This window comes from Tenrec ecaudatus, chromosome X, assembly GCF_050624435.1.
Source record: "Tenrec ecaudatus isolate mTenEca1 chromosome X, mTenEca1.hap1, whole genome shotgun sequence".
Classification (NCBI taxonomy): domain Eukaryota; kingdom Metazoa; phylum Chordata; class Mammalia; order Afrosoricida; family Tenrecidae; genus Tenrec; species Tenrec ecaudatus.
In genome coordinates this window covers 50,016,270-50,027,279 of record NC_134548.1, presented here as the reverse complement: position 1 = coordinate 50,027,279, position 11,010 = coordinate 50,016,270, and positions in this window count along the sequence as shown.

Below are 11,010 nucleotides of genomic sequence, written 5' to 3'. Positions count from 1 at the left end.
CACCAGTCCACAAAGTCCTCCTCCATCGCAAAACAGACGCAATGATGCCGCCTGCAGGAAGAAAGCCAAGCCAGTGAACGTGTAAGCATCTCAGCGCTGGCAGGGGTCTCCACAAGGCTGCTCCAGCACCCAGGGCTGCATCAGGGTAGGTCCATGTGGCTTCTCCTCAGGGATGTCTTGCAGAAGTGAGCCTTGCCAGCTAAAGCAGGGAGCTGGCTAAGGTAGCTGCACCCTAGTCCGACCATCAGAAAGCAAGAGACCCGAGATCTAGAAAGGTGAAGGTCACTGACCCATTTATACCTCTGCCTTTCAATTAACTCCACATGTGTTTATTGGCCAGGTTGGCACAATAAACTAACGACCTCACCTTCTGATGACCAGGCTATTCCATGATCAGATAGGATGCACCTGCTGCTTCTGTTTCTCTATCCCTCCCTCGCTCCTTCCCTCCCTCACACTCTTCTCCTTTCCCTCATCATGGGTTTAGCATAAAAATTTTAATGACAAAAATAATTATTTTCAAAGACTAATTTCACATTCCATTTTTGAAACTCTCTGTAATTTGTTACATAGTTAATTTCCATATACATAGATAAAAATCATATGTATGCATTAAGTGTCTGCTACCATGGAAAATGTCTTGGGAGAATTGTGTGTGGACAGGTACTTTATCACTGCTATTGTTTAAAATTTCTGGCCTGTGGTGATAATAAAAAGACCAAGTTTCAGTCATTTTATTATTGCTTGCAAATTTTCTACAGAAAAAAATCCATCCCTTCATTGCTTGTACTCAGTGTGGATTATTCTTACTACCTCCTCCTTTACGTCTATCTATGCTACTGTCAAAGAGCTCTGGTATCCAGTGGTTAAGCATTCAGCTACTAACTGAAAGGTCCTGCTGGTGGTTTTAAACCACCAGCATTTCTGCAGGAGACAGAACTAGTAACCTGCTCCTGTAAAGATTAAGCCCAGGAAAACCTATGGGTAAGTCTACTCTGTTATATAGGGTTAGTGTGAGTTGATCTGGATTCAATGGCTAACAGCAACAACGATGACAACACTCCATTATCTGGGTATTCATTGGGAAAAAAAAGAAAGAAATGAATATATGCTGCATAAAAACAGCGAGTTTTGCTTGTTTCATTCATAAGTGTATCTCAAGCACTTAAAAGAGTATTTGGCATATTATAAGTGCTCAATAAATAAATATTTGTTAAGCAAATAAATTTATCTTCAGATATTGCCAGCAACTAAAGAAAATATAGAACTAACGTATGAGATATAAACAAAATTGTAAAAAACATTCATCAAGCTAACTTAATAAACAGAGTTTATTACTACAGGGTCACCTATAGTATTTAATACCAGAATTTAACACTTACATATTTAGTACTGTGGGTCACATGGTCAGATCCCTTTCCATTGTTTCAGAGGGAACTATAATCCTGAATTTGTCTTCATTTAACTTTTAAAAATGATTTGTGTTCTTTCTTAATTGAGTGTGGATTATTTTGTACATACGAATGAAGGCTACATGTCTATCACCTGGCTGAAGCAATAGATCACTGTTAACATCACTGACCTTTTCTTGATCGCTTTCATGCTTGTCTTTAATGCCTTGCCATAATTTTATGTATTTAAACTTTAAGTAAATGGTATAATATTATATAAACACAATTTTTCACTTGCCTTCAGTAGTTTTATGAGTCTAGTGCTATGAGAACAATTATGCTGGTTGTGTACTACACAACGCTAGGGGAAGCTATTTGCTTTAAATCCCACCCATCATCCAAACTATTTAGTGGTACATGAGGGTTGTAGGATATTGGTTTCCAAATTGGCTGCAAAAATATGCTTTCCCAATGTGAGCCTGTCACATTTGCATTAAGAAGTGGAGCCTATTGCCACCCTCTATCCAGCTTGGAGCTCGACTGTTCCACCGCGGTGAAACACTAAAAGCATGCAACACAACAGCAAGGGGAGCAGAGCAATGATGTCCCCAGGGAACACCAAAAATAGACTGTGGGGCCAGGGCATGGCGCCCCATCAGACTCCAACAGAAACCATTGATAAAAGTCAACAAACAGGCTTTGACTTATTTATAGGCTTTTCTCTTTTTTCCATTGTTTTTTTTTTGTTGCTTTGTTTTGCTCTGTATTGTATTTGTATATATTGATATCTCTGCATGTCTATGTAGATAAGATGGGCGGGATAAACAATCTGGAGGAGAAAATAATGGGACTGACAATTCTGGGGAGGACATGGGAGATGGGGAGGTAGGGTAAAGGAAGCTGGTGATAACAAACCCAGGGACAAGTGAACAAAAAGTGATCTAAAATCAATGGCGAAGAGGGTGTAGGAGGGCTGGTAAGGATAGATCAAGGGCAATGTAACCAAGAGGAATTACTGAAACTCAAATGAAGGCTGAACATGATAGTGGGACAAGAGGAAGGTAAAAGGAAATAGAGGAAAGAACTAGGAGGCAAAGGACATTTATAGAGGTCTAAATACAGGCATGTACATGTGTAAATATATATACGATGATGGGGAAATATATATATATATGTATATATGTTTAGTATTAAGGTAGCAGATGGACATTGGGCCTCTACTCAAGTACTCTCTCAGTGCAAGAACAATTTGTTCTAAACCTGGCATTCAATGATGCTCACCTTCCCAACACGATAGTTGAAGACAAAGCGGGTGCATAAGAAAATATGGTGAAGAAAGCTGATGGTGCCCAGCTCTCAAAAGATATAGTGCCTTGGGTCTTAAAGGAATGAAGATAAACAAGAGGCCATCTAGCTAAGAAGCAACAAGCCCACATGGAAGAAGCACACCAGCCTGTGTGATCACGAGGTGTCAATAGGATTAGGTATCAGGCATCAAAGACCCAGAACAAAAAAAGAGGGGGAGTGCGGAGTAGAGACCCAAAGCACATCTGTAGGCAACTGAACATTCCCTTACAGAAGGGTCGTGGGGAGGAGACGAGCCAATCAGGGTACAGTATAGTTCCGATGAAACATACAACTTTCCTCTAGTTCTTTAATGCTTCCTCTCCCCCACTATCATGACCCTAATTCTTCCTTACAAATCTGGCTAGACCAGAGTATGTACATTCTGGAGATACAGGAAATCCAGGACAGATAGCCATACCAGCAGGAGAAGGGGAAGGTGGAGGGAGACCCCCTCCCAGGGGAATGGACAACAGAAAAGTGGGTGAAGGGAGACATCAGTCAGTAAAAGACATGAAAAAAATCTATAAATTATCTAAGGCTCATGAGTAAGGGAGGGTAGGGGAGGGAGAGAAAAAATGAGAAGCTGATACCAAGGGCTCAAGTAGAAAAAATGTTTTGAAAATGATGATGGCAACAAATGTACAAATGTGCTTGACACATGGATGGATGTATGGATTGTGACAAGAGTTGTACTAGCCCCCAATAGACTGATTTAGAAAACAACAACAACCCCAAACCAGAAGTGACACCAGGTAACTTCCAAGGCTAGGAGTTATGAAATGTATAGCTTTTATCTTTACCTTTTGGAAATACTCCCATTGGAAATCAACTATCGTGTAAGCAACCCAATTATCCCTAGCCTACACAAATGAATCTATAACTTTTGGAAGTCCAAGGATGTCTGCTACTAGAAGTTAAAATGGAGATCCTAGGTGGTTCAAGTGGTTATTTCTTAGCATTAAACGGATAGTTGGATGTTTGAGTCCACTCAGAGGTACCTCAGAAGAAAAGGCTGGTGATTTATTTTTGAAAAATCAGCCGTTGAAGACCCTGTGGGGCACAGTTCTACTCTGACACCCATTGAGTTGCCATGACTCAAAATCTTTAGGTTCTTTAAAGTTACTTACTGGTGGTATTCTAGTACAGTAGCACTAGCTAATTAAGACAGGAAGTAGCCTTGGACAAGATAGCTCTTTGCAGCTTTGTCAATTTCTGAAGGATAGGATCGCTGCAGGCAGATTTGCAACAGCACCTCCAATAGCTGGGGCCACCAATTCTACCTTGAAGGAGAATCTGGGTAATGCCTTAGTGTCTCCAAGCATTTTATTGCATGAATCTATGACTATTTATTTAATTATTTTTTCTGTGGATGGATATTTGAGTTTCTGAGATCATAATCATATTTACTCTCTTGTATTTTCTAAGATTCACTATTCATATGTATTAGACTGCGTTTACTAGAGAAGCAAAATCAGTGACCCTCATATGTATAAGAAAGAAATTTATATAAAGGGAACAGCCCACAACACTGCAGAGAACCCCCAGTCTGACTCCAGTCTATGAGTCATATGCTGTGCTGGAAACCCTCCCCAATGCACACAGCTTCTGGCTGACTAAGCAGAAGGGGTGAAAACCACAAGCCAATGGAAGGGTTGAGTAAGTCTAAGGCAGGAAACATGGTAGACTGTTGATAGTTCCCAGGGCTGGCAGACCACATGATGGGCCATTGGCCCAATCCCAAGGAACCAGACACGTGGTCTACGCTGGCAGGAGAACTTAGAGAGCCAGGTATACACAGTCTATTTATAGAAATTAAATAGGCCATACCTCCAAGGAGATGTCATCATGTGACCTGCACCGTTTGAGAGACCTTACTTTCACCCTACTGAGGATCCTGGCCCAACCACATTGATATAAAACCTAATTATCACATCATATTTACATCCTGAAGAAACCTGGGCATTTTTTCATGGTATTAGTAAAGATTCAATTATTTTCATCCAAATAGCTGTTAATAATTTGCAGTGACACCTGACCTGTATCATTGCATGTATTATGTCTCTGTGTTTTGGGGTGTTAGTAGGCTGTCAACTCTTCTGTTGGTTCATTTTTCTATCTCTAAGCCAATGTCATGGTGCCTTAATTACCATAAATTGATATAACTTGAAGCAGGTTTATTTGTATCTTGTCATTCTCCTCTAGGGTGTTCTGGGCTATTCCCGACTCTGCTCTACTGTATAAATTGTAAATCACTTTGTCAAATTTCTCCAAGCTCTTCTTCTGTGTTATCTTTAGAAGCTACATGCTGAAGGTATATAACCACCAATGTAAATGTGAATAAATATAAATAGCTTCATAGGACTGGGCCAGATATTGTGTCTTTAAACTTTGAAGAGTATGAGAAATGGCCACATGAAAAAATTTCAGTATTCTCTGAGCTATAGTTTTCAGGGGAAGGTCAAAGCAGATCACTCTTAGGGAAGAAATTAATGTCTTCTACTAATGCAGGCAGCAAGGCACAAAGAAAGAATCAGAGGGTCACACGTTCTGGCCATGTAAATTCAAATATATAGAAAATTATCTTCCAGGCTTACTCAGGTATTCTGTTCTCAGGTTAAAAACCTGGTGTAATGGGAGCGGATATCTGGGAAAAGGCATCCCTCAACAGACTCATCATTGATTCCAACCTGGACTGGCTGCCCAGGGCTGGTACACAGAAGGAATTCCGTGATGCCCTTTCCCAATCTACCCAGGTCTTACTCTCTTCTGTCTCTACTGCTTTATTCTGTGTCCCATTCATCATATCTTCTTTTCTTTCAACGTACTCTGCTTGTTTTAGTGACCACTTCCTCCACTAACTTCTTGGGATACTGTGCTTGAGCAATAAGTACATTGAGAGGGTACATATCTACAAATATATTTATTAACTATTCATTCTACAACAGGGTTTAGTTTGTTCCAAATTTCTCATTTTTTATTTAATCTAGGTCTTTAAACCATCTTAAATTTTTTGTGTGCTTTGGAAAAGGCATGAGTATTGTTTCTTCAGTTGGAGATTCATTTTTCCAACACTTTTTGTTAAAGAAGGTGTACCTTTCTCATTTAAGATTTTTTTGGCATTTTCTATTCTGTTCCATTGGTATGTGTATTTATCATTGTACCAGTGTCAGGTTATTTTGCTGACTGTGATTCTGTAATAAGTTTTGAGGCCAGGTAGTACAAGTCTTCCTACATTGTTCTTCTTTTTGAGGAATTATTTGGTTATGCTAGGCCTCATTGTCCTCCAGATGAAGTTGGTAGTTAGTTTTTCCATTTCTTTAGAAGTTGGGATTTGGATAGATATTGCATTGTATTTATAGATTGCTTTAGGTAGTATGACATTGTCACATTTTTAAGTCTTCCTTTCCATGAACACAGACCACTTGTCTATCAGATTGTCACACTGTAGTAGCTTATGTTTCTGTGATGCTGGAAGTTATGCCACTAATATTTCAGATGCCAGCAATGCCACCTAAAATGATCAAGTTTCAGTGGAGATTGCAAACTAAGCAACAGATTACAAGGAAGGACTCCACTTTCCATGGGAGGAGAACTAGCTGCTGAAAACCTTATGCATAGCTCAGAAACATTTTCAGACACTGGAGAGCTAATGAATGGAAGCACGACATTGTTGGAGATAGTGTCAGAGGATGAGCTCCTCGTTCAGAAGGCACTTGAAATGTGACTGAGGAGTAGCGACATGCTCAAAATAGAGTGTACCATGGTGATGTGAATGGCATAGAGCCTTTGGGTTCTTCATTTACTGATGGGGCAAAACTCAACATGAGAAGAAAAGCTTCAAAAATCTAATAATTAGAACTTAGAATGTATGAATCTAGGAAGATTTGAAGTTGTCAAAAATGAAATAGAACGCATAAAGATAAATGCCCTAGGCATTAGTGAGCTGAAATCAACTTGTACTATACATTTTTAATCAGAAAATTATATGGTTTACTATGTTAGGAATTATACAATTAAGAAGAATGATATTACATTTATAGTCAAAAAAGGATATTTCAATATCTATTTTGAAGTACAATATCGCGTGTGATAGGATTATATCTATACATTCTCAAGGAAATCCAATCAACACAACTATTATTCAAAGTTATTCACCTACCACAATAGCTAGCGGGAAAGAAATGGAAGAATATATCAACATCTTCAGTCTGAAATTGATCACATAAGCAAGCAAAATGCATTGACACTAACTGGTGATATTAATGCAAAAGTTGGGAACAAAGAGGAAGTATCAGTATTTTGAATACATGATGTCAGCGAGAGAAATGATGAGATTACACAATGGAATTTTGCAAGACCAACAACTTGTTCATAGAAAATACTGTTTTTCAACAACACAAGAGGCAACTATTCCATATTCCATATGGAATCCAGAGTAATCAAATTGACTGCGTATGTGGGAAGAGACGATGGAGAAGCTCAATGTTAGCAGTTAAAATCAGACCAAGGGCTGACTGTGGAACAAACCATGAATTGCTCACATGGAAGTTCAGCTTCAAGCTGAAAAAAAGGAAAACAAGTCCACAAGAGCCAAAATATGACCTTGAATATATCACACCTAAATTTTGAGAACCTCTCCAGAATTCATTTGATACATTTATCAATAATGCAAGAAGACCTGATGATATCAAGACCATCATACATGAAGGAAAAAAAAGGTCATTGAAAAGACAGGAAAGGAAAAATAGCTCCAACTGAATATGAGAAGAGATTTCAGAACTTTCTCTTTGCTAAAGCAAATGGAAGAAATGATGAAGTCAAATATATAAACTGAAAATTTAAAGCGCCATTTGAGAAGACATAGTCAAACATTACAATGAAATGTGAGAAGTCAGCAACCCAAAAAGGAAGGATATGCTCAGCATATCCTAAATTAAAAGAACTCAAGAAAAAAAATCAAGCCTCAATTTCCATCCAATATTAAAAGATTCTATGGAGAAATGTTGAATGATGCATGTGTCAGTCTAGGTACTTTAGAGAAACAAATCCACAGAAACGAATGCATAAGAGAGAGTTTTAGATAAAGGTTAAGTGCACATCAAGAAAATACCCCAACCCAGTGCTGCCCAAACCCACAAATCCAACATTAACCTATATATCCAACAGCAATCCACAAAGTCCTCCTCCATCTCACAAAATGGATGCAATGATGCCGACTGCAGGAGGAAAGCCGAGTTGGTACAATAAACTAACTACCTCAATGGTGGAAGCATCAAGAAAAGATGGAAAGAATACACACAGTCACTGTGCCAAAAAGAACTGGTCGACATTGCACCATTTCAGGCAGTAGCATGTGAGGAAGAACCAAAAGTACAGAGGAAGAAGCCCAAGCTGCCTTGAAAGTATTAACCCAAAACATGGCTCCATGTATTGATGGAATATCAATTGAAAGGTTTCAACATGCTGATGAAACATGTACAGATCTATGCCAGGAAATTTGGAAGACGTCTACTTGGGCAACTGATTGGAAGAGATCCGTATTTGTACCCATTCCTGAGAAAGATGACCCAAGAGATTCCTTAAATAAGAAAACAATATTATTGATATTACATGCAAGTAAATTTAGCAGAAAGTCACCTAACAACTGTTGCAACAGTACATTGACAGGGAACTTCTAAAAATTCAGACCAGATTCAGAAGAGGGCATGGAATGAACAATATCATTGCTGATGTCAGATGGATCTTGGTTGAAAGCAGAGAAAACCAGGAAGATGTTTCCTTATGTTTTATTGACTATGTCAAGGCATTTGGCTATATGGGTCATAACAAACTATGTAAAATATTGACAATAAGGGTAATTAACCAGACACTTCATAGTGCTCATGTATAACTTGTATATGTGTCAAGTGACAATTGCGTGAACAGGAAGAGGGAATGCTGTATGCTTTCAAATCAGGAAATGTGTGTCAGGGTTGTATCCCATCATACTTTTTCCATCTGTATGGGAGCAAATAATCAGAGAAGCTTTATTATATGAAGAAAAATGTGGCATCAGAATTGAAGGAAATCTTTTTTTCTTTCATTTTTTATTAAAAGATAATTTTATTGGGGGCTCTTACAATTCTTATTACAATCCACCATTAATTGTATTAGGCATATTTGTATGTATGTTGTCAACATTTTTTTCCAGACATTTACTTTCTATTGAGACCTTGGTATCAGCTCATACTTTTCCCTCCCTCCACCCTTGTGGCCCATTGATACATTACAAATTATTATTATTTTCATATCTCACACCGACCACTATCTCCCTTTCCCCACGGTTTCTGTTGTTCTTCCCCCTGGAGGGGTGGGTGTGGCTATGTGTTGATCATAGGTTCCCTTTCCTCCCCTCCTCTGCCCCCCTTCCCCCTGCCCTTTTGGTATCACTGTTCCCATTCCAGCTCCTGGATTCCATGTGTCGTGAGCTTTTATCTCTTGTCTATACCTGTGTACATACTCCAGTCTAGTCCAGAGTGAGAAGCAGCACTGGGGTCATAATAGGGGATGAGGAAGCCTCAAGGAGCCAGAGGAATATTATGTGTTACATCAGCGCTTACTGCACCTTGGTTGACTCATCTCTTCCCTGTGACCTCTCTGTGGGGGGATGTTCCATTGTCTAGAGATGGGCTTTGGGTCTCTGCTCCAAGCCCTCTCATTCTCAAAAATATGCTTTTGATTGTTTTTTAGTTATGGACCTTCTGATGCTTGTTACCCGGTCCTGATGAGACCTCATGATCTCACGAGCTGATGTGAGCTTGTTGCTTCACTGTTTAACTTCAAGCCCTTAAGACCCAAGATGCTACATCTTTTAATAGCTGGGCACCATCTGCTCTCTTGAAGGCCATCTTATTAACAACCTTTTTTTGCTGTAAATGAGGGGGGCTTAAAACATTTGCTGAGAAAGATCAAGGTTTGTAACCTTCAGTATAGATTATAACTCAACATAAAGAAGATCAAATTCCTCACAACTAGACAAATAAATAGATAACATCATGGTAAATGAAGAAAAGATTGAAGTTGTCAAGGATATTATCTTGCTTGGATCCACAATCAATGCTCCTGGAAGCAGCAGTCAAGAGATCAAATGATACAAGGATGAAGAGCAAAGATGTTAGTTTCAGGGCTAAGGTGTGTCTGTTCCAAGCTATGCTATTTTCAATGGCCTCATATACATGTGAATGCTGGACATTGAATAAGGAAGACCAAAGAACAATCAATGTGTTCGAATTGTGGTGCTTAGAAAAGAATATTGAAAGTACCATTTACAGTCAAAAGGACAAACAAGTCTCTCCTGGAAGAAGTACAGCTAGAGTGCTCCTTAGGGAGAATGATGGCAAGGTGTCAACTTACATACTTTGGAAATGTTGTCAGGAGAGACTAGTCCCTGGAGAAGGACATCATGCTTGGTAAAGGGGAGGATCAGCGAAAAAGAGGAAGACACTCAATGGGTTAGATATTGACACAATGGTTGGGATAATCGGTTCAGGCATGGCAATAGTTGTAAGGATGGTCCAGGACTGGGCAGTGTTTCTTTATGTTATGCATAAGGTTAAGCTATAAGTTGACATCTAACAACAAAAACAACAACAAACATGAGAAGATAACTTTGTGTTTGTTATAGCCACCTACCTGTTACATTTCTGTTTTAGCAGCACTGAGACACACAGTGAATCTGTTATTTGTTACTTAAAATTGCCATAACAAAGTACCACAAACCAGGCGATTTTAAACCACTGAAATTTATTGTCTCATAGTTATTGAGACTTAAAGTTCTAAACCAAGATGTTAACAAGGTCATGCTTTATCTGAAGACTTTAGGTAGCTCCTTCATGCATCCTCTGTCTTATCTTCCCTTGGTTCCTGGCAATCCTTGGCATTCCTTGGGTTGTAGATGCATAACTCTATTTTCTGTCTCTATCCTCAAATGGTTGCGTCCCTCTGTGTCTCTTCTCTTTTATGAGAACATCGCTCACATGAGATTAGGACCCATCCTACTCCAGTATGACCTCATGTTAACACAACTGATAACTTCTTCAGACACTATTTCCAAACCAGTTAACATTCACAAGTCCAGAGGGATAAGGTTTCAAGACATCATTTAGGGGACAAAATTCAACCCATAAGAGATTGTAAACCAAAGAAACAGTGAGCGAGTCAGTTCAATTCTGTCATTCTACATTATCACTTGGTAATGTTTATATTTGTTTTGAAGTTTAAATCAATGAAGTAA